The sequence below is a fragment of the Papio anubis genome, chromosome 5 (genome assembly GCF_008728515.1).
Source record: "Papio anubis isolate 15944 chromosome 5, Panubis1.0, whole genome shotgun sequence".
NCBI classification, from domain to species: domain Eukaryota; kingdom Metazoa; phylum Chordata; class Mammalia; order Primates; family Cercopithecidae; genus Papio; species Papio anubis.
Window position 1 is genome coordinate 72,149,544 of NC_044980.1, and position 27,535 is coordinate 72,177,078.

Sequence of the window (27,535 nt, forward strand, 5' to 3'; positions counted from 1 at the left end):
TAATCCCAGCACTTTGGGAGGCCGAGACAGGCAGATCACCTGAGTTCAGGAGTTCAAGACCAGCCTGACCAACACGGTAAAACCTCGTCTCTACTAAAAATACAAAAATTAGTCGGGTGTGGTGGCACGCGCCTGTAATCCCAGCTACTCAGGAGGCTGAGGCACAAGAATGGTTTGAACCCAGGAGGCAGAAGTTGCAGCGAACTGAGATAGTGCCACTGCTCTCCAGCCTGGGCAACAGAGCGTGACTTCATCTCAAAAAAAAAAAAAAAGTATATATTCTAAATTAAGGAATATATATTTGAAATTATGGGACATGTCATAATTTAAATTATGTCTTAGTCTATAATGATGTATTTGAACATGAGGATACCTTAAAGGAAAACCCCAACAGTTTTTGTTTGATAGAGGGCTTTAAAATACTGGCTTTAAAAGATAAACAAAAAATAAATTAAATATTGGCTTTTAATAAAATGAATCAACTTAAAAAATTATCTGGCTGGGTGTGGTGGGGTAGGTCAATAATCCCAACACTTTGGGAGGCTGAGGCAGAAGGATTGCTTGAGGCCAGGAGTTCAAGACCATGGGGCAATGTAGCAAAACTCCATCTTTATTTTAATTTTTATTTTTTTTAGACTGAATATTGCTCTGTCACCCAGGCTGGAGTGCAGTGGCACGATCTCGGCTCACTGAAACCTCCACCTCCTGGGTTGAAGCAATTCTCCTGCCTCAGCCTCCCAAGCAGCTGGGATTACAAGTGCCTGCCACCACACCTGGCTAATTTTTGTATTTTTAGTAGAGGCAAGGTTTCACCATGTTGGCCAGGCTGGTCTTGAACTCTTGACCTCAAGTGATCAGCCCACCTTGGCCTCCCAAAGTGCTGGGATTACAGGAGTGAGCCACTGCGCCCAGCCCCTATCTTATTAAAATATATATATATATCTCATTTCAGTCACCCTTTTCAGGAGGATGAGCCTAGCTCCGGCGATGTCTTGGATTTATGAAGTTCCTCTCTTGAGGCTGAACAGAGATAGGTACTTTCTGCAGTGGCGTCAGGACACCTCCCTGACATCGTAACATGAAGGTGGTGGCAACGGCCAGCGTTTCGGGGAAATGGAGAGTATCAGAATGACAGGAGGTAGGAGTAAGACAGGTGGTAGCAGAGGAATGGGTGGGACCCACTGACAGAGTGACACCTCCAGCTGGCCAAGCTCATTATCAGCGTTGACTTTGTGTATAGGAAACAAGCTTCAAACATATTGGTATGTAACTGGTTCCTTGATATGCCCATCTTGTACTAACGCACTCAGCCCTTCTGAGCTTATTGTCCTTCCTCCTCCTCTTCTTGCTCAAACTCTTGCCTTTACCTGTTTGAATCCCTGCCTACGCAATATCTTAAAGTTGGGAGTTCCTGCTTGGGCAGGAGTGGAGACAGAATGAAATGAGAATTTTGATTTCTTAAGGCTCCTAACCAAGAAAGACCAAGAAAAAGGATCCAAAGTGTTGACATTTTTAAATATTCGCAGTTATGTAAAGTTTGATCCCAAAACTACAACAGATACCCATAGTATTAAAAGCTAACATTTACTGAGTGCTTACTAAGTGTTACGCACTGTTTTAAAGAGCTTATATATGCTAACTAATTTTGTTTTCCCAACAGTCATGTGCAATAGGAACTTTTTTTTCTTTTTTTAAGAGTCAGGGTCTCACTCTGTTGCCCAGGCTGGAGTGGGCAGCCTACTAGTGCAATGACTCACTCGTGACTCACTGCAGCCTTAAACTTTTTGGCTCAAGTGATCCTTTCTCCTCGGCCTCTCTAGTAGCTAGGACTACAGGCATGCACCACCATGCCCAGCTAATTTTTAAAATTTTTTGTAGAGATGTGGCTTGAGGCCAGGAGTCCATGACCAGCCTAGGCAACACAGCAAGACCCTGTCTCTTAAAAAAATAAATTCAAAATTGGCCCAGCATGGTGGCACATGCCTATAGCCCCAGCTACTCAGGAGGCTAATGTCAGGGATCTTTTGAGCCTGCAAGGTTCGAGGCTGCAGTGAGCTATGATGATACCACTGTACTCCAGCCTGGGTGACACAGTGAAACTCAAAACAAACAAACAAACAAAAACCATACTTTTTTTGTTGTTGTTCTTGTAGAGACAGGGTCTCGATATGTTGCCAGGACTGGTCTCAAATTTCTGGGCTCAAGTAATCCTCCCACCTCAGCCTCCCAAAGTGCTGGGATTATAGGTGTTAGCTGCTGTGCTTGGCTGTTCTCGGCCCATACTAAGCATTTAATGTTAGCTTTTGTTATAGGTAGCATTAGTTCTGCAAAATTAACTCACCCTGAGAGATGATTTACAAATGTTTTGCTGAGGAAACTTGAAAAATCTCTCAAGTCCAATCACAGGGTAGCAATTAAATGTCTGAGACAGTCCAGGACAGCCCAGCATGAGCTTCAGTATTCCAGGAACCAGGGCTCTGCAGTCTTTCTGTCAGTGTAAGCTGAAGATATGTCCCCTCACGCTAGAGCATCCTGGTGCTGTGTATTAAATGAAACACACACATACACACACACACACACAAAACCTTCTTCTAAGGATAAACAATACTTTCCAAAGGTAGTGTACTTCTAATAAGGTATATCAAGAGTAAAAATAGCCCTTTTAATACAAGATGATCAGCACAGAGATGTAGATCACAGTGGAGACGGCACGTCATGTTACTGTTCAGCCATATTGGCATCTGTTTGTTGAACTAGTTCCAAGCTTCTAAACTCACACAGCTTATTATCTTGTATACATACCAAGCCAAAATGCTGAAACTGCCGTCTTTTTTCTTTAAGCAGCATTAGTTTCAGCAGCAAAACATCATCTCCTATGTTAATTTCTGCAAAGGAATGATTGCAAACATGAGGATTTACTAACTTCCCGTGCTACACTCAACGCCCAAGGAGTCAGGGGGTGGAGGTAAAAGATTTGTTCTCCAAGTTGTATGAAAGACAACATTTTTGTGTGTCTTCAGAAAAATTTCGGCATTTTTTGCTATAATCAAACAAAACATTTACATGTACATGGTTTTTCAGGTGTTGGTTGATATATTAACGTAATTGTAAAACATGCCAAACAAAATCATGATAAGCCTACTGACTCAGATGTGATGAAACCTCTCAATGAATTCACAACTATTTGTTTCAAATGCTTCATTTTCCTGATTAGAGAGGAAAAATTATTGGAGAAATTATCAAAACTAATCACCACTTGAAATGTATTGTACAGGCCTTCCAAAAATGAAGCTACATTTATGAGTTGAGAATCATATTATGGTTAAATCAAATACAAGATAGGAAGCTGCAAACATTACATTTCACCTTCCTGGGTAGTAATCTAAATCTAAATGTAGATGAATTTTAGATGAATCTTATTTAAATCAATTCCATCCTAAATTATGTGCATCACTGCAGTCATTTGAAATAGTAGACTGAACAGATTCAGAAAAGTACTACTCAGAGATTAGTAGAATGAATTTTTTATAAAACTGTCTTGATTCCCCTTGGAATTCTTTAAAAACTAAAATAAAAATTTAAAAATTCATCTAGGGACTGAGCGTGATGGCTCCTTCTCAAAAAAAAAAGAAAGAAATAAAAATAATTAGCTGGGCGTGGTAAATCTCAGCTACTTGGGAGGCTGAAGAAGGAGAATTGCTTGAACCCAGGAGGCAGAGGTTGCAGTGAGCCAGCCAAGATCATACCACTGCACTCCAGGCTGGGCAACAGAGGGAGACTCTGTCTCAAAAAAGATTTTTTAAAAAAAAGCACATTAAAAAAAAAAACCAGAAAAACAAAAATAAAAACTCATCGTGTTCTAATTCTAGGAAAAACATTAGGGAAGAAGTAACTATTTGGGGAAGTCTGTGATATGAAATTCAACTCTGTGACCTCACAGAAAGGACATAACATGAAGAAAGCCTTCAGACTAATTTTTGTCAAATCAACCCAACTAGGTTTCATCAACTTTATATGAATTCATTTTACTTGGTGCTAATCAAGTTAAATTTTTTAAATAAGTGTATATAAGAAGAAATGCAGCCGGGCGCAGCGGCTCACGCCTGTAATCCCAGCACTTTGGGAGGCCGAGGCAGGCAGATCATGAGGTCAGGAGATTGAGACCATCCTGGCTAACACGGTGAAACCCCATCTCTACTAAAAACACAAAAAATTAGCCAGGCGTGGTGGTGGGCGCCTGTCGTCCCAGCTACTTGGGAGGCTGAGGCAGAAGAATCATGTGAACCCGGGAGGCAGAGCTTGCAGTGAGTGAGATCACGCCACTGCACTCCAACCTGGACAACAGAGCAACAGAGCGAGACTCAGACTCAAAAAAAAAAAAAAGAAAAAGAAATGCAGCCTGTTGATCCTGAAGTAGATTAGGTGCTGTTGAATTGAGAACTTTAGCCGGACATGGGAGTGGAGGACAAGCAAAAGATGCTGACTTGGCCTAGGGATCCCCAGGAGAGGACAAGGGAGAGGAATGAGTGAATCTCCTAACAACAGCGAGAGAGCAATGCCAGCAGGTGGAGAAAAGAGCAAAGGCCTGAGAGCAGCTATAGCTCTGTGATGAGACTTCTTGTATGCAAGCGACTACTGCATGGCCCATAGCAGCTTAAAATAAATGGGCACCAGCAGATAAGACAGGTGATAATAACAGCTCGAAATAAATGGGCAGACTAATATTTCCTTATGGTTCTGAATATGACATTTGTTTCTAGTTTTGTAACTATGAGTTTATGTGAACCTCATGGGTTTTGAGTTAGGCAAATAGCTTCTATGTAATTAAAAGTAATTCCATCTTTTTTTTTTTTTTTTTTTTTGAGACAGAGTCTAGCTGTGTCACCCAGGCTGGAGTGCAGTAGTGTGATCTCGGCTCACTGCAACCTCCACCTCCCGGGTTCAAGCAATTCTCCTGCCTCAGACTCCCGAGTAGCTAGGACTACAGGCACCCGCCACCACGCTCGGCTAATTTTTTGTTTGTATTTTTAGTAGAGACGGGGTTTCACCAAGTTGGCCAGGCTGGTCTTGAACTCATGACTTCAGGTGATCTGCCTGCTTGACCTCCCAAAGTGCTAGGATTACAGGTGTGAGCCACTGCTTCCAGCTGTGATTCCATCTTAATAAAGTTCTGTGATCTGCCAAAAAAAAGAAAAAGAAAAAAGAAGAAAAAATGCAAATTACTTTTTTTTTTTTTTTCCCCGAGATGGAGTTTCACTCTTGTGGTCCAGGTTGGAGTGCAACGGCACAATTTTAGCTCATCGCAACCTCTGCCTCCCGGGTACAAGTGATTCTCCTGCTTCAACCTCCCAGGTAGCTGGGATTACAGGCATGCACCACCACGCCCAGCTAATTTTGTATTTTTAGTAGAGACGGGGTTTCTGAACCAAATTGGTCAGGCTGGTCTCAAACTCCCAACCTGAGGTGATCCTCCTGCCTTGGCTTCCCAAAGTGCTGGGATTACAGGCATAAACCACTGTGCCTGGCCCAGAAGATATACTTCTAAGAAATGAAGTACATATAAATGAATTATTAATTAACATTATGAAATTTCATCTTGTTTCCATCTCAGCCTATACTTCAAATTCATATATTTGTCTTAAAACATGCTTCAGTTTTTTATTCCAAGAAGCCATATCATGTAAGTCAATAATGAATCCATATGAAATTGTTACATGAAGTTCTAACTCAGAAAACACTCAGAGAAATTATTTTGGCATAAAGAAGCCACTCTTTGGAGGCAACAGAAATTCAGATTCATACTCTGCCACTGTTAGGTATGGATATTTATAAAATTGGGGTAATATAAAGTCATTTTTATAATGTCATTATTAAAATTATCAGCACCAGAATCGTATTTCATTGAATATATATCCACTCTCTTGCCCACCTGTGAGCCTTATCAGTCCCTGATGGCAGAGACAGTCTTTTGTTTGTTCTGGGTGTGGTCTTATGTCAGAGTAACAGAGCAAAACAGGATGCACGTGTGTGAGAAAAACTGGGTAATGTTAGCAATTTTATGGGTTTCATACTTGGTGGTGCTTCATCTTAATTTCCTGTAATTTGATGTCTTAATCTTTAATTGCTCCATTTTGAAATCAGCCACCAGCTGCAGCTAATACAGGTCACAGTAACCAGATGAATCAGCCTCACACTCCTGAGGCCATTCTGCACATTTGCCAACAACATTCAGAGCAGACGTGACCAAAGGGTCATAACAAGCAGACTGGTCAGTTGACGAAGTTGGTTTAGAGCTGTAGCTTTCTCAAAGACAGTGTGGACCAGCAGCGTCAGCATCACCTGGGAATGTGTTAGTAATGCAATTATTGAACCCCACACCAGACTTAGGGCAACAGAAACTCTGAAGGTGGGGACCAGCAACCTAAGTTTTAACAAGCCATGCAGGTGATCCTCATGTACATTAAGGTTTGAGAATCACTGGATTAGGTCAGGGGTCCCAACCCTCAGGCTGCGGACCAGTACTGGTCCATGGCCTGTTAGGAACCGGGCTGCACAGGAGGAGGTGAGTCAAAGGCTAGTGAGCATTACTACCCTAGCTCCGCCGCCTATCAGAACAGCAGCAGTGTTAGATTCTCATAGGAGAATAAACCCTATTGCAAACTGCACATGTGAGGGATCTAGGTTGCGTACTCCTTATGAGAATCTAATGCCTGATGATCTGAAGTGGAACAGTTTCATCCTGAAACCAACCCCTGCCCACTGCCCTCCCAGTTCATGGAAAAACTGTCTTCCATGAAACCAGTCCCTGGTGCCAAAAAGCCTGGGGACCGCTGGATTAGGTGCTTCTCCAATGTCATGATTTTATAGAAATTTGTGAAACACTGATTTTGTGACAAAGCTTCAAAGGTTACTTGAATAAGTAGAGTGATTAAGGAAGTGTTAATAAGACAAACCTGGACAAATTACTTAACTTCAGTTTCCTTGGTAAAGGGAGATTACTAATAGTTCTGATCTCATAGGATCGGTTGTGAGGATTCAACAAGTTAATACACATGAAATGCCCCAAACAGCTCTGGGTGTCCTAAGTATTTAATAAATGGTCCTAGGGAGGGAATTTTATTATCCTCAATTTTCAAATGAAGGCCCAGAGGTACTAGGAAGGTAAATAATTTACCCAAGTAAATAAAAACTAGAATCCACCCAAATTGCAGGCTTTTGTCCACTCTACTACTATACTTCCCAGTGGAGGTGGGGAGGAGTATAAACTGGAAGAAATATTCGACAAACTAGTCATAGGTTCTCCAGAGTTACTGTCTACAATTTAAGGGGGGTAAAAAAGGAACTGAATTGCTTTTTCATTTTTCTCAAACCTTAGGGATGGTTGATGCAATAGCAGAAGGAAAACATTCTTACCTCCTAAAATTATTGTCTTGCTGTCAGCAGAGTTTGTGGTCACCTGTGCTGGCACACAGACAGCAGCCAAGGGGCTCCACTTCCATCCTAATGGATCCAGCCCTCCGGAGGCTCCCGATTCTGTTACATATGGTTCTTTATTTCTAGGTGGAAGAGGCTATAAATTCTGCAAAACTGTTGTAATTCATTTTCTGCTAGACCAGTTAGCAAGTGTTCTCTAAATACATTATTACTGTGGGTGGTTTTGTTGTCATTATCATATTACTAATGTTTAGCAATTCTGTTTCTTCATTCTTGCTCTACTTTTTTCTGAGACGTGGCACGATCTCAGCTCACAGCAACCTCCGACTCCCTGATTCAAGCGATTCTCCTGCCTCAGCCTCCTGAGTAGCTGGGATTACAGGCACATGCCACCATGCCCAGCTACTTTTTGTATTTTTAGTATAGACGGGGTTTCACCATATTGGCCAGGCTGGTCTCGAACTCCTGACCTCGTGATTTGCCCACCTCGGCCTCTCACAGTGCTGGGATTACAGGTGTAAGCCACCATGCCCGGCCTCTACTTTGTTTTCTAGGAAAAGCAAGATACTAGAAATATCTGATATTCTCTTCCTTCCTCCTCAATCTGACCAAGTTTTGCAAAATCTAAAGTCTAAAAAGCACCAGTTGGGTGAATGTTAATGACAATGGGGAATTATTGCTAATTCTTCAGGGCATGATCAATGGCACATCTAGTTTATCTGATATCTAGAACTAATCACTTTTAAATCCCTACTTTTTTCATAGGACAAAATTACTTTCAGTAACAATCACGAAAACAAATTAATAATAATAACCAGAAAAATACAGTAAAATTTAATTTCTTTTTTACTTTAAAAACATTTTCTAGAAACAGGGTCACACTCCGTTACCCAGGCTGGAATGCAATTGTGAGATCATAGTTCACTGCAACCTTGAACTCCTAGGCTCAAGAGATCCCCCTGCCTCAGCCTCCAGGCCTGAAATTTTATTTTATTGAACTTCATATATATATAAAATTTCATATGTATAAAACATGCCAGTAGGCCAGCAGTGGTGGCTTATGCCTATAATCCCACTTTGAGAGGCCAAGGAGGGAGGACTGCTTGAGGTCAGGAGCTTGAGACCAGCCTGGGCAGCACAGTAAGACCTCATCTCTATGAAAAATTAAAAAATAAAACCATGGTGAGGCTGGGCACTGTGGCTCACACCTGTAATCCTAGCACTTTGGGATCACAAGGTCAGGAGTTTGAGACCAGCGTGGTCAACATAGTGAAATCCCGTCTCTACTAAAAATACAAAAATTAGCCGGGCATAGTGGCACACGCCTGTAGTCCCAGTTACTCGGGAGGCCGAGGCAGGAGAATCGCTTGAACCCAGGAGGCGGAGGTTGTGGTGAGCCGAGATTGCACCACTGCGATCTAGTCTGGGCAACAGAGTGAGACTCCATCTCAAAAAAAAAAAAAAAACAAAAACACAACTTTTTAAAAAACTACACACATACACAATATAATAAAGACTTAATACTATTTACTGTAATTGCATTAATTATTAAGGGGGAAATTATACCTACATATTGGTCGTTTACAGTAATGAATGATGTTAGGATTTCATTGCAATCAAATAAGAAGAATTCCAGCTAACATAAAGATACTATTTATGTTAACCAAGATAGTTTATTTATCAACTAAAACTAGTTAGCCTTCTGTGCAGGAGTTCCAGCCTCTCTAAAGTCATGTGTTCTGGTATTTGTCCCCAAAAACTTCATGAGACCCAGCCTTTATGAAACTAGGCCTGAACCATGGTTGAATTCTGTCCACAAAAAGATGTTTAGACTTTAGAAAATGTTGTAAAATTACCAAACAAAAATACTGCACCTCTGTTTCACTGTAGTTAATTTTACACTCAAAGAATCCAAGTGGTCATGCTGAATGACAGAATTGCTGTAATTCACATTCCTTTTCTTATCGTTACAATGACCATGCCATCGTTGTTCCTTTCAAATCTACCATCTAGATGCAGGAATATTCGTACTACAGAGGTCAGAAACACAAACTGTGTTTCCCTCTCCACATACCCACTCACTCTAATTCCACAATTCCAAGTCATTTCCATTTAGAATTTATTTTCAAAACTAATGCTTGTATTTTTTTTTTTTTTTTTTTTTTTTGAGACCTAGTCTCGCTCTGTCGCCCAGGCTGGAGTGCAGTGGCCCCATCTCAGCTCACTGCAAGCTCTGCCTCCTGGTTTACGCCATTCTCCTGTCTCAGCCTCCCAAGTAGCTGGGACTACAGGCGCCCGCCACCTCACCCGACTGGTTTTTTGTATATTTTAGTAGAGACGGGGTTTCACCATGTTAGCCAGGATGGTCTCGATCTCCTGACCTCGTGATCCGCCCGTCTTGGCCTCCCAAAGTGCTGGGATTACAGGCTTGAGCCACGGCGCCCAGTCTAATGCTTGTATTTTAATTCCAGGACACTAAGGGGCCAAGTGTGTATTTAAAACTCTTTAGTTGGCTGGGTGCAGTGGCTCATGCCAGTAATCCCAGCACTTTGGAAGGCCAAGGCGAGCGGATCACGAGGTCAGGAGTTCCAGATCAGCCTGACCAACATGGTGAAACCCCGTCTCTACTAAAAATACAAAATTAGCCAGGCATGGTGGCATGCGCCTGTAATCCTAGCTACTCAGGAGGCTGAGGCAGGAGAATCTCTTGAACCCAGGAGGTGGAGGTTGCACTGAGCCAAGATGGTGCCACTGCAGTCCAGCCTGGGCGACAGAGTGAGACTCCATCTCAAAAATAAATAAAATAAAATAAAACTATTTAGTTGCCATTGGAACACAACGTTTACTTTAAAATAAAAAGTGCTCACTTGGCCAGGAGCGGTGGCTCACACCTATAATCCCAGCACTTTGGGAGGCCCAGGTGGGTGGATCACTTGAGGTCAGGATTTCAAGACCAGCCTGGCCAACATGGTGAAACCCTGTCTCTACCAAAAAATATAACAACTAGCTGGGTGTGGTGGTGTGCACCTGTAGTCCCAGCTACTCAGGAGGCTGAGGCACGAGAATTGCTTGAGCCTGGGAGGTGGAGGCTTCAGTGAGCTGTGGCACCACTGCACTCCAGCTTGGGTAAAAGAATGAGATTCCGTCTCAAAAAAAAAAAAAAAAAGGCTCACTTGAAGTTTATATATTATTCAACAGAATGCAACAATTGTTGACGGCGTAAACACCCTCCCCCAGAAAAAGTCTTAGCAAGCAGTATTTTATTACTGACATTTTGAGAATTGCTGGTGTATGGTTGGTTTTTATTATATATATGTTTAATTCTTTATAGACAATGTATCCAATTATTCCCTGCACCCACAGCAGACTACTTCCACTGCTTCCCTCTCCACTGGCACATGATTAAATAGATGAATCCCCTTATTCTTGGTTGATACATGCTGAAATATTTGAAGACAAAGTTTCAAAATGTCTACAACTTAATTTCAAATGGCTAAGACACACACAAAGCACATAGAGACTGATAATGAAAATATGGGGAAACATTGATTGCTGAATATAGATAATCACCATTGTACCATTCTTTAAATTATTTTGAAATTGTTTATCAGAAAAATATTGTAAAAGGTACTATTTTTACCCTTTGGCTAATTTATGAGAAAAAAGTATGTACATACACGTATTTATACTTTTATGTTATACATAATGTAAATTTTTTTCACTTTTTTTTTTTTTTTTTTTTTGAGATAGGTTCTCACTCTGTCACCTAGGCTGGAGTGCTGAGTGGTGGCATGGGTTTCAGCTCACTGCAACCTCTGCCTCCCGGGCTCAAGTGATCCCCCCACCTCAGCCTCTGGAATAGCTGGGACCACAGGTGTGCACCACCATATCCGGCTAATTGTTTTGTATTTTTAGTTGCCCAAGCTGGTTTCAAAATCCTGGACTCAAGTGATCTGCCTGCCTCAGCCTCCCAATAGCTGGGATTACAGGCATGAGCCACCACACCTGGACCAACAATTTTCTAATCAACAAGTATATTTTTGTGTTTTGTTGAGACAGAGTCTTACTCTGTCCCCCAGGTTGGAGTGCAACAGCACAATCTCAGCTCACTGCAACCTCCGCCTCCTGGGTTCAAGAGATTCTCGTGCTTCAGCCTCTGGAGTAGCTGAGATTATAGGCGTGCGCCCCCACACCCAGCTAATTTATTTTATGTTATTTATTTTTTGTGTGTGTGAGAAAGAGTCTCGCACTGTCACTGAGGCTGGAGTGCAGTGGTGCAACATTGGCTCACTGCAATCTCCGCCTCCTGGGTTCAGGCGATTCTCCTGCCTCAGCCTCCCGAGTAGCTGGGACTACAGGCATGTGCCACAATACCCAGCTAATTTTTGTATTTTTAGTAGAAACGGGGTTTCTCTATGTTGGCCAGGCTGGTCTCGAACTCCTGACCTCAAGTGACCTGCCCGCCTCGGCCTCCCAAAGTGCTGGGATTACAGGTGTGAGCCACAATATATATATATTTTTAAATTTTTATATATATTGGCCTAAATATACACATTAATTAAATGATAATAAGTAAACTCATTATTTTTAAAAAGAAAAAAATAAATGATGAGAAGTTTGAACTCTTAAACAAAATTGCATTTTCCAATTTTCTGAAATTGCCTATTAATGTAGATACAGTCTTCCATAGTTTTTGATAGATTGTTTTAAAATGATATAAATTACGCCTCTACTAAAAATACAAAAATTAGCTGGGCGTGGTGGTGCATGCCTGTAATCCCAGCTACTTCCAAGGCTGAGGCAGGAGAATCGCTTGAACCTGGGAGGCGGAGGTTGCAGTGAACAGAGATTGCGCTACTGCACTCCAGCCTGGGACAGAGTGAGACTGTCTCAAAAAAAAAAAAAGAGAGAGAGACAAGGTCTCATTCTGTCACCCAGGCTGGAGTGCAGTGGTAGAAACATGGCTCACTGCAGCCTCAACCACTTGGGCTCAATCAGTCCTCCTACCTCAGCCTCCCAGCAGCTGGAACCACAGGCAGATGCCACTACACCCAACTAATTTTTTATTTTTTGTACAGATGTGGTCTCACTGTGTTGCCCAGGTTGGTTTTCACCTCGTGGGCTCCAGCAATTCTCCCACCTCAGCCTCCCAAAGTGCTGGGATTACAGGCATGAGCCACCATATCCAGCTGCACTGCAATTTTCCCAGCTTGAATAGGGCCTGGGTTGATAGTATAACCACTTTTCTAGTGCGTTGTTGTCTCCAGATTCAAACTTTAAACAAGATTTTCTTTATATATATTTTATATATTTTTATATATATACATATATATATATAGAGAGAGAGAGAGAGAGCGCGCTATATACCTAAGAAACGATGATTTAAAACTCAGTTCAGAAGTTCTCCATTTCATTATATCCTTTTGATATGGCAGTATAAAATGAGCTTGAGCTTGTTATTAATTTGAAAATCAATTGAACTTTGTTTTACTTAGCTTTAGTTTTGTAACTTTTTTGTTTTTTTTTTTAAACGAATAGACTATTTTTCAGACCAGCTTTAGGTTTATAGCAAAATGAAGGGGAAAGTACAGAGAGTTCCCACAGGCACCCTCTACTGGACACCCACAGCCTCCCCCACCATTGCTATTCTGTACATTTGTCACAATCCGTGGCCCAACGCTAACACATCATTATCAACCAAAGCCCATAGTTTACATTAGGGATTCACTCTTGATGTTGAATGTTCTATGAGTTTTGAAAAATGTATAGTGACATGTATTCATCATTTACTATCGTTCAAAATAGCTTAGACCTCAATTTTTTTTTAATTAAAATATTTTCAGAATAAGTTTTTTAAGAGTTAAGTCCTGGAATTGAAAATGTCAGTATTTAATTTATACTATGACTAGTCTTTTAAGTTCCAACTCTGTCAGAAAATTCCTATTATAATGAATTTTTATTATACTACTTATTTTTGTTTGTGGTATTAACGTTACCACCATAAACAAATCTTTGAAACTATTTCTTCTTGTATCCTCAAAAGTTTCCATTAAAACGTTATCTGTGTCCACCTAACTCATTGCTTTCAAGGGAATAAAACAGTTGTTTGAGTCAACTAGAAAACAAATCCGATTAAGACAAGGAGACACTTTATTCGAAAGGATTAATGCAAGTGGTGGCTATGAGAAAGATAATGGTAACTGGGAGAACTCTCTGACAATAACATCTGCAAGCGTCTGAAAGGTTAGGCAAAAAGGGATTTTCTTTTTTAGAGAGGAGTAAACAAGGCTAGAAAGAACCAGGCGTGGAGAAGTGGGATTAAAGGGTGCAGGTAGCATGACTGGTTAGTAGATCAGAGAATGTTTTACCCTGAGGTGACCCTATTTTTGGGAGAGCCTTTTAGGGAAGGACTTTTAGACTGAGGGGCAGCCAAAATTTAGGAGCCTGGGGGAAGGGGAGAAACTTAACCAAAGTTGGATTAACTAGCACTCTGTTCCAGTTTTGATTCCATGGACATAAGCGGTTCAACTAGCCTTTATGAGGCAGAGAATGGGAACCTGGAGGGTCTGGCCTTGGCATGGGTGAACAAGAGAGGCGTCTGTGAATCTTATCTAAATCCTAGGGGGAAGGGTGATTCTTTGCAATAAGCCCATTTCCAGAACACAAAGGGTAGGGAAATTTCCTTTTTTCTTTTTTTTTTTTTTTTTTTTGAGACAGAGTCTCGCTCTGTCGCCCAGGCTGGAATGCAGTGGCACGATCTTGGCTCACTACAATCTCCGCCTCCCCAGTTCAACCAATCCTCGTGCTTCAGCCTCCTGGGTAGCTGAGGCCACAGGCATGTGCCACCACACCCGGCTAATTTTTGTATTTTTAGTAGAGGCAGGGTTTCACCATGTTGGCCAGGCTGGTCTCCAACTCCTGACATCAGGTGATCCACCAGCCTCGGCCTCCCAAAGTGCTGGGATTACAGGTGTGAGCCACCCCGCCCAGCCAGGTAGGGGAATTTATTAACTTTAACCTTTTTCCAGGATTACAAGGCTCAGGTCAAATTCAACAGTCAGTGCCCCATTTTGTTCAAGATAAATGGTATTTTTTGTCACTGAACAACTCAGGATCATAAATCTCTTGGGTTGAGTGAAGCAGGGTCTCAGAAATAGTTTCCTGATGACTCTTGTTGGTGGTGTTGCTGTAAAATCTGTTGAATCATAGTCCATTGTTCTTCCTTCAAAACAGCGTAATACTAAAAAATTCCCATCTTCTAAGATTCAATTTTGGGTTATTAATTTCTAAAATGTCTCAGACTAGAGTTTTCTGTTCAATCCTTGAAGATTCAGGCCAGACATGGTGGCACACACCTGTAACTCCAGCACATTGAGGGGCCAAGGTGGGAGGATTACTTGAAGCCAGGGATTCAAGATCAGCCTGGGCAACATAGCAAGACCCCATCTTTGAAAAAAGAAGATTTAAACATACAACAAGGATTAAAATTTTAAAATAATACAAGTAAGAAAACAGCTATAGTCTTCAGAAAGTTGAGCTCTGTCACCCAGGCTGGAGTGCAGTGGCGCAATCTCCCTCAGCTCACTGCAGTCTCCGCCTCCCGGGTTCAAGCAATTCTCTGCCTCACCCTCCTGAGTAGCTGGGATTACAGGCACCCGCCACTGTGCCTGGCTAATTTTTGTAATTTTTGTAGAGACAGGGTTTCACCATCTTGGCCAGGCTGGTCTTGAACTCCTGACCTCGTGATCCACCCACCTTGGCCTCCCAAAGTGCTGGGATTATAGGCATGAGCCACCACGACCAGCAGATACCACATTTTCTTTTCTTTTCTTTTTTTTGAGACGGAGTCTCGTTCCGTAGCCCAGGCTGGAGTGCAGTGGCGCCATCTCGGCTCACTCCAAGCTCCGCCTCCCGGGTTCATGCCATTCTCCTGCCTCAGCCTCCCGAGTAGCTGGGACTACAGGCGCCCGCCACCACACCTGGCTAATTTTTTGTATTTTTAGTAGAGACGGGGTTTCACCGTGTTAGTCAGGATGGTCTCTATCTCCTGACCTTGTGATCCGCCCACCTCGGCCTCCCAAAGTGCTGGGATTACAGGTGTGAGCCACAGCGCCCAGCCCACATTTTCAAAACAATATTGATAAAGAAAAATAAATTCAGAGCAGTGCTCACCAAAAAGAATAGTGGTGACCATAATTCTACCAAAAAAAAAAAAAAAAAAAAAGAGTCTTGGGGTCAAATAGGATTAGAATACACTGAGTCCTCTATATTCCTCCTAGAGCTTCACAATGCGCTTAGCGTATCTGAGGCTCTGGGAAGTGCTAATAGAAATAGAAACTTCTTTCAATTTGCTTAGCACACTACTTTCCAAATACCTTTTTTTCTTTTAGTTCTGTAATAACATAATGATGATCCTACTCAACCAGAATTTTGTTTTGTTTTAGTTTTTGAGACAGGATCTTGCTCTGTCACCCAGGCGGGGGTGCAGGGGTGCAATCACAGCTCACTGAAGCCTCCACCTCCCAGGGACAGCCATTCTCCCCTATCAGCCTCCTAAGTAGCTGGGACCACAGGCACATATCACCATACTCAGCTAATTCTTGTATTTTTCATAGAAACAGGATTTGGCCATATTACCAGCCTGGTCTCAAACTCCTGGGATCAAGTGATCCTTTCGCCTCAGTCCCCTAGAATGCTGGGATAACAGGCGTGAGCCACTGTACCCCATTCAGATTTTTAAAATCATCAGTTTGAGAAACACTAACCCAGAGAGTGACCAGGATGCTGAGGATGTCTGGGAAATGAAGGAACTGAGATTGGGGAAAAGAATGTGCACTTGAACTCAGATCTGTTTTCTTTTCTTTCTTTTTTTTTTTTCTTTTTTGAGATAGAGTTTCCACTCTTGTCACCCATGCTGGAGTGCAGTGGCACAATCTCAGCTGGCTGCAACCTCAGCTCACTGCAACCTCCGATCTCGGTTCACAGCAACCTCCTCTTCCTCCCGAGAATCATTCAAGCAATTCTCCTGCCTCAGCCTCCCGAGTAGCCAGGACTACGGATGCGCGCCACCACCCCTGGCTATTTTTTTTTTTTTTCAATTTTTAGTAGAGACAGGGTATCACCATGTTGACCAGGGTGGTCTCGAACTCCTGACTTAGGTGATCCGCCCACCTCGGCCTCCCAAAGTGCTGGGATTACAGGCGTGAGCCACCGTGCTGGGCCTCAGATCTGTTTTCTAATCCCAGCTCAGCCATTTAAAAGTTTCATGATCTTTCTCACCTGTAAAATGGGTATGAAAATACCGATCTTGGCCAGGCATGGTGGCTCACGCCTGTAATCCCAGCACTTTGGGAGGCGGAGGTGGGCAAATGACAAGGTCAGGAGTTCAAGACCAGCCTGGCCAATACGATGAAACCCTGTCTCTACTAAAAATACAAAAATTAGCTGGGTGTGGTGGTGGGCACCTGTAGTCCCAGCTACTTGGGAGGCTGAGACAGGAGAATAGCTTGAACGTGGGAGGTGGAGGTTGCAGAGAGCCAAGATCACACCACTGCACTCCAGCCTAGGAGGTTGCAGAGAGCCAAGATCACGCCACTGCACTCCAGCCTAGGAGGCAGAGCAAGACTCCATCTCAAAAAAAAAAAAGAAAAAACAAATACCAATCTTGTAATGTTTTTGTAAAGATTGGCAATGGAATGTATAAAACATCTAGCCAATTGTCTAGTTCATCGTGTGCAAATAAAACGTTATGCATCTCTCTTATTATTGTTAATTATTTCACCAGGGTAAAAGAAAGCTAGAAGAAAGAGGAAGAGGAGTATCATGAGAGCTTTTCATATAGAAGAGGGAACAGACTATGATAAACCCATCCAAATGGCAGGAGAGCTGATGGGGGAGAACATTAACCCCAAAATATGGCACTTTGGTATTTGAGAAAATAGTACAAGCAGGAAGGTCTCTGATGGTCCTTCTCCTCTGCCTGAAGCTGGTCATAAAATATTCATTACAAAGGTAGCTTCCCTACACTCAGAGGAAAGAAACATCCTTATTTTAGAAGACTCACAGATGTCAAGAAGAATTTCAACCAACAGCTCTTGCTAAATTTCCCTTAGTTTATTAATATTAGGTCATACTTTCCTTATCCAATTATATTTCTGCATGACTGTCTACTCTTCATCAAACCTAAGTATAAAAATATGGATTTTTCCTTTTGTTTGGGTCATTTCTGAAGGCTCCCACGTCACATAAAATTTTTATTAAACAAATTAGTGTGTTTCTCTATTGTTAATTTGTCTCTTGTTATATGTACCTCAGCCATGTACCTGGCAATGGGTGAGGGAAAATACTACTTTTTCTCTTCTCCAGAACCCATAGGCAGAAGCTGTAAAAATGTATCTCTGCTTCTAGGAGAAAATGCTTTATAACGACCGAGCAGGCAAAGTTGAAACCATGCCTAAGGAAACACTGAGCTCCCTAGCAATGGCCTCCTTTAAATGACTGGAAAGTTATATAGTAAGAATGTTGTAAATTAGATTCTTACACTAGTGGAAGATCTCTTTAAAATCCCAGATTTTATTATTCTCATTTCAAAGAGGTACCTTCTCTCCACCCATACCACATTTCAGAGGTTTAAAGTCCATAAAAGTAAAGAAATACTGGATACTAAAATTTTACTCATAAAGCCCCTGACGACCTCCAAAGTTGGCAAAGAGAAAAACATCTACTAACCATGTTTAGTGACTATGAAGATTTGGTAAGTCAATAAAACCATTTGTTTCTTGTGTTCAAAAATATTTAGAAATGTACCTTGAGCTATTTACCATCTCCTTGTCTCTTGGTTCATTCTTTCCTTCCACTCACCTTAGGCCTGTGTGCTCAAGGACCATTTATTCCAGATATCCCACTTCTACTTCTAAACCTTCTTCAACACCGTATGTCTAGGACACCTTCATCTTCCTGTAAGTTTGCCCTCTACTTATATAGATACAGCTTTTAATAGCCCATTTCCTCTAATATTTTTAATTAAAATAGATAAGGAGATAGAGTCACATATTAAAACAGAATAAAAATATTAACACTCTGCTGAAAAATATAGAGCCTGAAAGATGATATATCTGTAATATTTGTGATCATGAGGTTTGGAAAAGCAAACAAGCATTCATCAAATTCTCCATTATGAAGTAAGCTGTATCTTAGTGAGTTCGGGTCGTTGATTTTGGAACTAAAAAATGCTGGTAACTTTATGCATGGACGGCTAGATGGCTGTGCCAGTTATCTTCTATTTCCTTCATCCCACCCCTAGATCCACTCTCCCCCCTTCTCCAGCAAGCTGACCTCTATGAAGTGCTTCAAGGGACTCTCTTGCCCTCTGGTTTCCTGTTGGGGCTTGGCCAGTGAAAAGCAGTGGCAGGAGATGAGAGGAAGGGAGGGTGTGGTTGGGATGCTGGATACCTTTGTCTACCAAAGATCTCAGCTCCTTTAAGGTGACTCTACACACAGCCCCTGTCTCTGTCTCCAGTTCCAGGAAGTGATCCTTTCCTTTGCCATGAGGGGTGGTAACAGAGCTGTGCAGTTACTAGCCTCTGGGTGCTGCACTATGCCTTGCAGTTTCCCTACACTTATCTCATACCTTTATTTCTAGTCCTTTCATTAAACTATTCCCAAAGTACCACAGTTTGAATGTGAAGTCTTTTTCGTGTCAGAACTCTAATATAACAACCATCTCTAATGCTGAGCTTGGGCTATGGTTCTAAACAGTTTGAATCTTTTACCAGTGGAACATTGCATAGAGCCTGACATAAGACAGAGCATATAACAGAATGCATAACAGTGAGACCTAACTCATGTCCAGCACGAAGCTTGGCATAATCTTGCTGAAGTATGAATAAATTTGGCCCCTTTAGTTTATGAGTGAACACATACAGAGTAATAAATTGTGCTGTTCAAACAGCAGCACCAGGCTAAAGTGTAACCAAGGGAGAAGTGTGTTGTGTGGATATCCACTTTTGTGGACAAGGTTACACTAAATGAGTGACTGGGGCCAGCACAGTGGCTCACATCTGTAATCCCAGCACTTTCAGAGGCAGATGCAGGTGAATTGCTTGAGTCTAAGAGTTTGAGATCAGCCTGGGCAACATGGTAAAACCCTGTCTCTACTAAAAATACAGTAATTAGCTGGGCGTGGTAATGTGTGCCTGTAGTCACAGCTGTTCGGGAGGCTGAGGCGAGAGGATCACTTGAGCCCAGGAGGCAGAGGCTGCAATGAGCCAAGATTGCACCACTTCACTCCAGCCTGGGTGACAGAGAAAGAGTATGTCTCAAAATAAAAAAAAAGGAGTGACTGAATTGAATCGTAGTCATTTCTGACTTGCCTAGTATTCATTTAGTTTTTAACTGCTTCAAGCATATCACCAACAGTATTTGAAATAATGTTTTGGAAAAAAAAAGAAATAATGTTTTGTAATCCCAGCACTTTGGGAGGCCAAGGCGGGTAGATTGCTTGAGGTCAGGAGTTCAAGACCAGCCTGGCCAACACGGTGAAACCCTGTCTCTACTAAAAATACAAAAATTAGCTGGGCGTGGTAGCGCATGACTGTAGTCCCAGCTACTTTTGGAGGCTGAAGCACAAGAATCACTTGATTCTCCCGGGAGGCTGCGTTTGCAGTACACCAGAGATTGTGCCACTGCACTCCACACTCCAGCCTGGGCGATAGGGTGTGACCTTGTCTCAAAAGAAAATAAATAATGTATAGAATTCAAAAGCATCAAGAATCTCTAGATTTAGTGATTAAGCCCCGGATAATACTTGCTGCTTTACGTCTTATAAATTAGAATTAAAATACTAACACATTTGGAAGAAGTAATACTAATGAATTAAAATAAGTCAGTAGGGCCAAGTGCAGTGGCCCATAATCCCAGAACTTTCGGAGGCTGAGACAAGTGGATCACCTGAGGTCAAGAGTTCAAGATCAGCCTGGCCAACATGGTGAAACCCTGTATTTATTTAGCCAGGTGTGGTGGTGCCCGCCTATAATACCAGATACTTGGGAGGCTGAGGCAGGAGAATCACTTGAGCCCAGGAGGCGGAGGTTGCAGTGAGCCGAGATCACACCACTGTACTCCAGCCTGGGCAACAGAGCAAGATTCTGTCTCAAAAAAAAAAAAAAAAAGCCAGGCGCAGTGACTCACACCTGTAATCCCAGCACTTTGGTAGGCTGAGGTGGGCACATCACGAGGTCAGGAGATTGAGACCGTCCTGGTTAACACAGTGAAATTCCATCTCTACTAAAAATACAAAAAATTAGCCGGGCGTGGTGGCACCTGCCTGTAGTCCCAGCTACTTGGGAGGCAGAGGCAGGAGAATCACTCGAACCCTGGGGGACGAAGGTTGCAGTGAGCCGAGATTGTGCCACTGCACTCCAGCCTGGGCGACAGAGTGAGACTCCATCTCAAAAAAAAAAGAAGAGGAAGAAGGAGAAGGAGGAGAAGAAGGAGAGGAAGGAGAAGAGAAGGAGGAGGAGGAGGAGGGAAGAGAAGGAGGAGGAGAAGGAGACGACGACGACGACAGTACATCTCAAATTTAAGAGTTTGCAACGATTGCCCCATAAGCATCTTAAGAATATAGACTGCAAGCCTGGGCATAGTGGCTTGTGCCTATAGTTCCAACTACTCAGGAGGCTGAGGAAGAAGGATCCCTTGAGCCTAGAAGTTCAAATCCAGCCGGGGTAACATAGCAAGACACCATTTCTTAAAAAAAAAAAAAAAAAAAATAGAATGAAAGAGACCCAAGATAGAACCCCAGTCTTTAATAACCTTGGAAGGAAGCCCTAGTCTTTAATAACCTTGGAAGGGACATAGTTTTGCCATATTCTATTGGTCACACAGATCAACCCTCATACAGTGTAGGAAGGAATTTGACAAAGCTGTGACTATCAGGAAGTGGGGATCACAGGGGGCCATCTGGTAGTCTGGCTACTGCATCATGTTTTGAGCTATTCTGGCAAAAACAATTATCACCAGCATATACCGAGAGCTGCTGCTTCTGGAAAAAAGGGTAGAGAGAACAGATGAACCAGCAAGGAAACAGAAATCCTGAGTCCAGGCACAGTGACTCTTGTTTGTAATCCCAGCACTTTGTGAGGCTGAGGCAGGAGGATCACTTGAACCCAGGAGTTTGAGACCAGCCTGGGCAACATAGTGAAACCCTGTCTTTACAAAAAAATAAAAAAAATTTAGCCAGGCATGGCAGCACGCACCTGAAGTCCCAGTTACTCAGGTGACTAAGATGGGAGGATCACTTGAGCCCAGAAGTCGAGGCAGTAGTAAGTGGTGATCAAGCACTGCACTGCAGCCTGGGCGACAGAGCAAGACCCAGTCTCTAAAAGAAAAAACAAAACAAAACCAAAAAAAATAGAGATTCTGAAATGAGAGAGAGAGAAGGGTTAAGAAAGGATATGCCAAGAGCACCACAGGAAACTCTTCTCACTTTATACTTTTGGCCAGATTCAGTTCCAAAATGGAATTGTTACATTTGGCAGGAAATAAAATGTGTTCCATAATACCTTTAAGGGTTTTCAGTATGGACAGTTGATTACAAATGGTTATTCATTAGGCAGTTAGGAAAACTCAGCATATTTCCTATATTTTGGGGCTTTGTAAGACAAAGACTATGCAGCTGTACAAAAGGCCCTTTGTAGCAGCATGATAAAACCCTGAAATGCATGGTCTAAATACTGTGGCATCGTTTTTGGAGTTATTGATCAAAGGGAAGATAATGGCTTTCATTGGGCCCAACCTGTCGGGAACTGTCTGCCTCTGGCCTCTTCATTCCTGTACTCCAGCCACACTGTCTCCTTTTATGGACTGAGGCCCTACACCATCTAAGGCCAGTGCTGCCCCAGGCTAGGGGTGGAGAAGGAGCTCAGAGGGCAGTGTGCCCAGGGTCAATCTCCATGCTTAGTGCTTGTCTCCTGTTGGCCTGGGCCCCCAGATCATTATCCTTCAGTTGTTCCAGGTTTCTTGTGCAAGGGTCTGACCTCACTGATGAAGACTTGCAATCTGGACCTGCAGCACATCCAGTCCTTGATGACTTCTGCCCCTGCTCTGCACTCTCAGATCTGACCTTACTGGACCTGACCTCTGTTCTACCTCACTTAGGGGCCTGCTAAGGATACATCCTTCTGTTCCAGTTGAAGTATCCCTAGCTTCCACAATCTGGGCTGGCCTCACACAGTCTGTCTTGATGTAACATATCCATCACTTCCCTCAGCCTCTCTTTTGGTGCAAAACGAAATACAGTCTCTATTATTAAATACATTCCCTTCGTGGGGTGCAGTGGCTTACCCCTATAATCCCAGCACTTTGGGAGGTTGAGGAAGGCAGATCACTTCAGCCCAGGAGTTCAAGTCCAGCCTGGGCAACATGGTGAAATCCTGTCTGTACAAAAAATTTTTTTAAAACACACACACATTAGCCAGGCGTGGCAGCGCACACCTGTGGTCCCAGCTACTGGAGATGCTGAGGTAGGAGGATCACTTGAGCCTGGGAGGCAGAGGTTGCAGTGAGCCAAGATCATGCCAGTGCATGCTAACCTGGGCAACAGAGCAAGACTGTGTATTACATAAATAAATAAATAAATAAATAAATAAATAATAATACATTCCCTTATATAAAAGATTTAAATCTGTATTTGTCTAAGGACTATTTGTATATTTTAAAATATTTTTGTCCTATTTTATCCATTAATCTATTTATTCAATCCAGGATTCAAAATATTATCTTCCATGTGGCTGGTATACTTTCCCTGTTTGAAACCTACCATCCATCTTCATATATGCTGTTCTTCTCTATCCAGAGCGGAATCTATTTCTTCTCTCTTTTAATCTGGGCTGGCCTGGAGCTTGCTCTCATCCACAGAATGTGACAAAAATGGCACCATTCCCATTGCAGGCCTGGGTATTAAGAAACCTGGTGGCTTTCACTTTTTCTCTCAACAGAGTGAAACCCCATCTCTACCCCATCTCAAGGGCCCTTGAGCCACTGTATAAAACAGTCCAACTACTCTGTTAGAGCACTGAAGGCAAGTGAGGCAGCAGACGTGTGAGTAAAGCATGTCCAGGCAACATCACATGGAGCAGGGACTAGCAGGCCCCACCCAGGCCTGCTTGAATGGCAGCATCAGAACAAATAAGTGGTTTTTATTGTTTTAAGCTGATAAATCTTGGGGGCGGTTTGCAATACAGAAATAATTATCATACACTAGGCTGGGTGTGGTAGCTCACACCTGTAATCCTAGCTCTTTTGGAGGCTGAGGCAGGCAGATCTCTTGAGCTCAGGAATTCGAGACCAGCCTGGGCAACGTGGCAAGACCTTGTCTGTACTAAAAATACAAAAATTAGCTGGGCATGGTGGCATGCGCCTGTAGTCCTAGCTACTTAGGAGGCTGAGGTGGGAGGATGGTTTAAGCTAGGGAGGCAGAGGTCACGGTGAGTAGAGTTTGCACCACTGCCCTCCAGCCTGGGCGACGGAACAAGACACTGTTTAAAAAAAAAAAAAAGGCTGGGCACATTGGCTCACGCCTGTAATCCCAGCACTATAGGAGGCTGAGGCGGGTGGATCACGAGGTCAGGAGTTCGAGACCAGCCTGGCCGACATAGTGAAACCCTGTCCTTACTAAAAATACAAAAATTAGCCAGGCATGGTGGTGTGCACCTGTAGTCCCAGCTACTCAGGAGGCTGAGGCAAAAGAATCACTTGAACTTGGGAGGCAGAGGTTGCAGTGAGCCGAGATTATGCCACTGCACTCCAGCTTGGGTAACAGAGCAAGACTCCATCTCAAAAAAAGAAAAGAAAAGAAGAAAAAAAAGATGCTAGGCGTGGTGGCTCACGCCTGTAATCCAAGCACTTTGGGAGGCTGAGGCGGGCAGATCATCTGAGGTCAGGAATTCGAGACCAGCCTGGCCAACACGGTGAAACCCTGTCTCTACAAAAATTAGCCAGGCATGGTGGCGGGTGCCTGTAATCACAGCTACTTGGGAGGCTGAGGCGAGAATTGCTTGAGCTCAGGAGACGGAGGTTGCAGTGAGTCAACACGGTGCCACTGCACTCCAGCCTGGGCGACAGAGTGAGACTCTGTCTCAAAAAAATAAATAAATAAAAGAAAAATCATACACTAGCAAACATAAAACTCTGAAATAACCAAATACGAAACTTGTAAATTAACACCAAAAGTACATCAGAGGCAGAAAGGCCAATTTCTAGATGTACCACCCACTCTTAGGACTGAATACTGTTGAATCAGATCTAAGGGAAGTTATGGGTTTCAAAAAAATTGGAAGAATCACAGTCCAATTTGTAGGGAATTAAGAAGAAAGTGATTTGTAAAAAAGTACAAACAAGCAGGTGTAGACCAGCCATTCTAGAAATTAGAATAACTTCTGGTTTTTCAACCCTACCTACAACTAGAATCACTCAGAGCACTCTTTAAAGTGTAGATTCCTGGGCCCCATTCTTTTTTTTTTTTTTTTTTTTGTGACAGAGTCTCGCTCTGTTGCCCAGGTTGGAGTGCAATGGCATGATCTCAACTCATTGCAACCTCTGCCTCCTGGTTTCAGTGATTCTCCTGCCTCAGCCTCCTGAGTAGCTGGGACTACAGATGTGCACCACGATGCTGGCTAATTTTTGCATTTTTAGCAGAGACGGGGTTTCACCATGTTGGTCAGGCTGGTCTCAAACTCCTGACCTCAAGTGATCCACGCACATTGGCCTCCCAAAGTGCTGGGATTACAGGAGTGAGCCACCACGCCCGGCCGATTGGGTGGGTTTCTAAAGAACTTCCAAATGTTTGAAGAATGAAAGTATTCTGGCCGGGTGCAGTGGCTCATGCCTGTTAATTCCAGCATTTTGGGAGGCCAAGGCAGGTGGATCACCTGAGGTCAGGAGTTGAAGACCAGCCTGGCCAACATAGTGAAACCCCACCTCTACTAAAAATACAAAAAATCAGCTGGGCGTGGTGGCATGCACCTGTAATCCCAGTTACTGGGGAGGCTGAGGCAGGAGAATTGCTTGAACCTGGGAAACAGAGGTTGCAGTGAGCCAAGATTACGTTACTGTACTCCAACCTGGGTGACAGAGCCAGACTCCGTCTCAAAAAAACAAAACAAAAATGACAACAAAAGAATGAAACTACCCATGCATATGAAATAAGTTAAAGACTGTAAGCCAAATGGCAACATGTCACCTTTTGGCGGGGTGGAGGTTTCCGGGGCACTTTCACTTACTTTTTTTTTTCCACAATGAGTATTATTTTCAATAATCAGAAAAAAAGGGCTGGGTGCAGTGGCTTACGCCTGCAATCACAGCACTTTGGGAGGCCGAGGCAGGCAGATCACCTGAGATCAGGAGTTCGAGACCAGCCTGGCCAACATGGTGAGACCCTGACTCTACTAAAAATACAAAAATTGGCCGGGCGCGGTGGCTCAAGCCTGTAATCCTAGCACTTTGGGAGGCCGAGACGGGCGGATGACGAGGTCAGAAGATCGAGACCATCCTGGCTAACACGGTGAAACCCCGTCTCTACTAAAAAAATACAAAAAAAAAACTAGCCGGGCGAGGTGGCGGGCGCCTGTAGTCCCAGCTACTCAGGAGGCTGAGGCAGGAGAATGGCGTAAAGCCGGGAGGCGGAGCTTGCAGTGAGCCGAGATCCGGCCACTGCACTCCAGCCCGGGAGACAGAGCCAGACTCCGTCTCAAAAAAAAATAAATAAATAAATAAAAATAAAAATAAAAATAAAAATAAAAATACAAAAATTAGCCAAGTGTGGTGGCACACACCTATAGTCCCAGCTACTCGGGAGGCTGAGGAAGGAGAATTGCTTGAACCCAGGAGGCGGAAGTTGCAGTGAGCCAAGATGGCGCCATTGCACTCCAGCCTGGGAAAATTTTGAATTAAGAAACTTTTAATAACTATTGTATGTCTATTACATTTTTTTGAAATATATGACAATGAGTAAACTCAATATTATTAGGTCAAAGGTAAATTGATATAATATTGGAATATGGATTTAGAGTCCTAAAACTATTCATACCCTTTAGCCCACTAATTCCACTTGTAGGATTAAGCTCAAGGAAATGACCAGAAAGAAAAGAAGTAGTGTGTACAAAGATGGTCATAGAAATGCTATTTATAAAACTGGAAAATTGGAAAAATCTCAAAAGTTCAACAATAGAAGTAAGGCTGAGCAAACTGGTATATTGTCAAGACAGAAAACTATGAAACACTGACTAGTGCATGAACTAGGTGGACCCATGAAAGTGGTAGCTGAAGTTTAATAAAAAGACAACAAAATCCTTACGTAGGTGGTGATCCTCAGAAAGAGATACCCTAAAGACTGTGCTTTGACATGCTGAGAAGGTTTAGAAGCTGCCTCAGAATCAAGGTCCCTGAAACCTTATCTTGTCCCCTGCTCTCCAAGTGCAGGGAGGGACTCTCTCTGGAATTTCTCTATCTGATCAAGAGAGCTTCTTTCCAAAAGAAACACAATTGGGGGCCAGGTGTGGTGGCGCACACCTGTAATACCAGCACTTTGGGAAGCCAAGGCAGGTGGATCACTTGAGGTCACGAGTTTGAGACTAGCGTGGCCAACATGCTGAAACCCTGTCGCTACTAAAAATACAAAAATTAGCAGGGCGTGATGGCATGCACCTGTAATCCCAGCTACTCAGGAGTCTGAGGTAGGAGAATCACTTGAACCCAGGAGGCGGAGGTTGCAGTGAGCTGAGATCATGCCACTGCACTCCAGCCTGGGCGACAGAGCGAGACTCCATCTCAAAAAATTAAAATTAAAATTAAAAAAAGGCTGGGTGCAGTGGCTCACACCTGTAATCCCATCACTTTGGGAGGCCGAGGTGGGTGGATCACCTGAGGTCAGGTGTTCCAGACCAGCCTGGCCAACGTGGTGAAACCCCATCTCTACTAAAAATACAAAAAAAAAAAAAAGAAGTAAATTAGCCAGGTGTGATGCTGGGCGCCTGTAATCCCAGCTACTCAGGAGGCTGAGGCAGGAAAATCACTTGAACCCAGGAGGCGGAGGTTGCACTGAGCC

At 43.1% G+C, this 27,535-nt stretch overlaps 1 protein-coding gene and 1 long non-coding RNA gene across 4 annotated transcripts in view; one reads left to right on the top strand and one right to left on the bottom strand.

Annotated features, from left to right (window-relative positions):
- Positions 1 to 27,535, bottom strand: part of LOC103885205 — an 82,221-nt gene that overhangs the window by 33,278 nt on the left and 21,408 nt on the right. The window contains exons 2-3 of one of the 3 annotated variants that reach the window (XR_004183751.1): positions 7,414 to 7,533; positions 5,051 to 5,177 (exon numbers count right to left, since the gene is read on the bottom strand). The exons of 1 other annotated variant lie outside the window; for it this stretch is intronic. The gene's annotated coding sequence lies outside the window, so the exon portion shown is untranslated. Of the gene's footprint in view, positions 1 to 5,050; positions 5,178 to 5,444; positions 6,340 to 7,413; positions 7,534 to 27,535 lie in introns of those variants that run through there. One more of the 3 variants, XR_004183750.1, reaches the window with a different exon arrangement.
- LOC116274921 lies at positions 40 to 17,345 on the top strand. Its single transcript, XR_004183752.1, has 3 exons — positions 40 to 76; positions 953 to 1,138; positions 17,219 to 17,345. It is a non-coding gene; the product is annotated as an uncharacterized LOC116274921 (long non-coding RNA).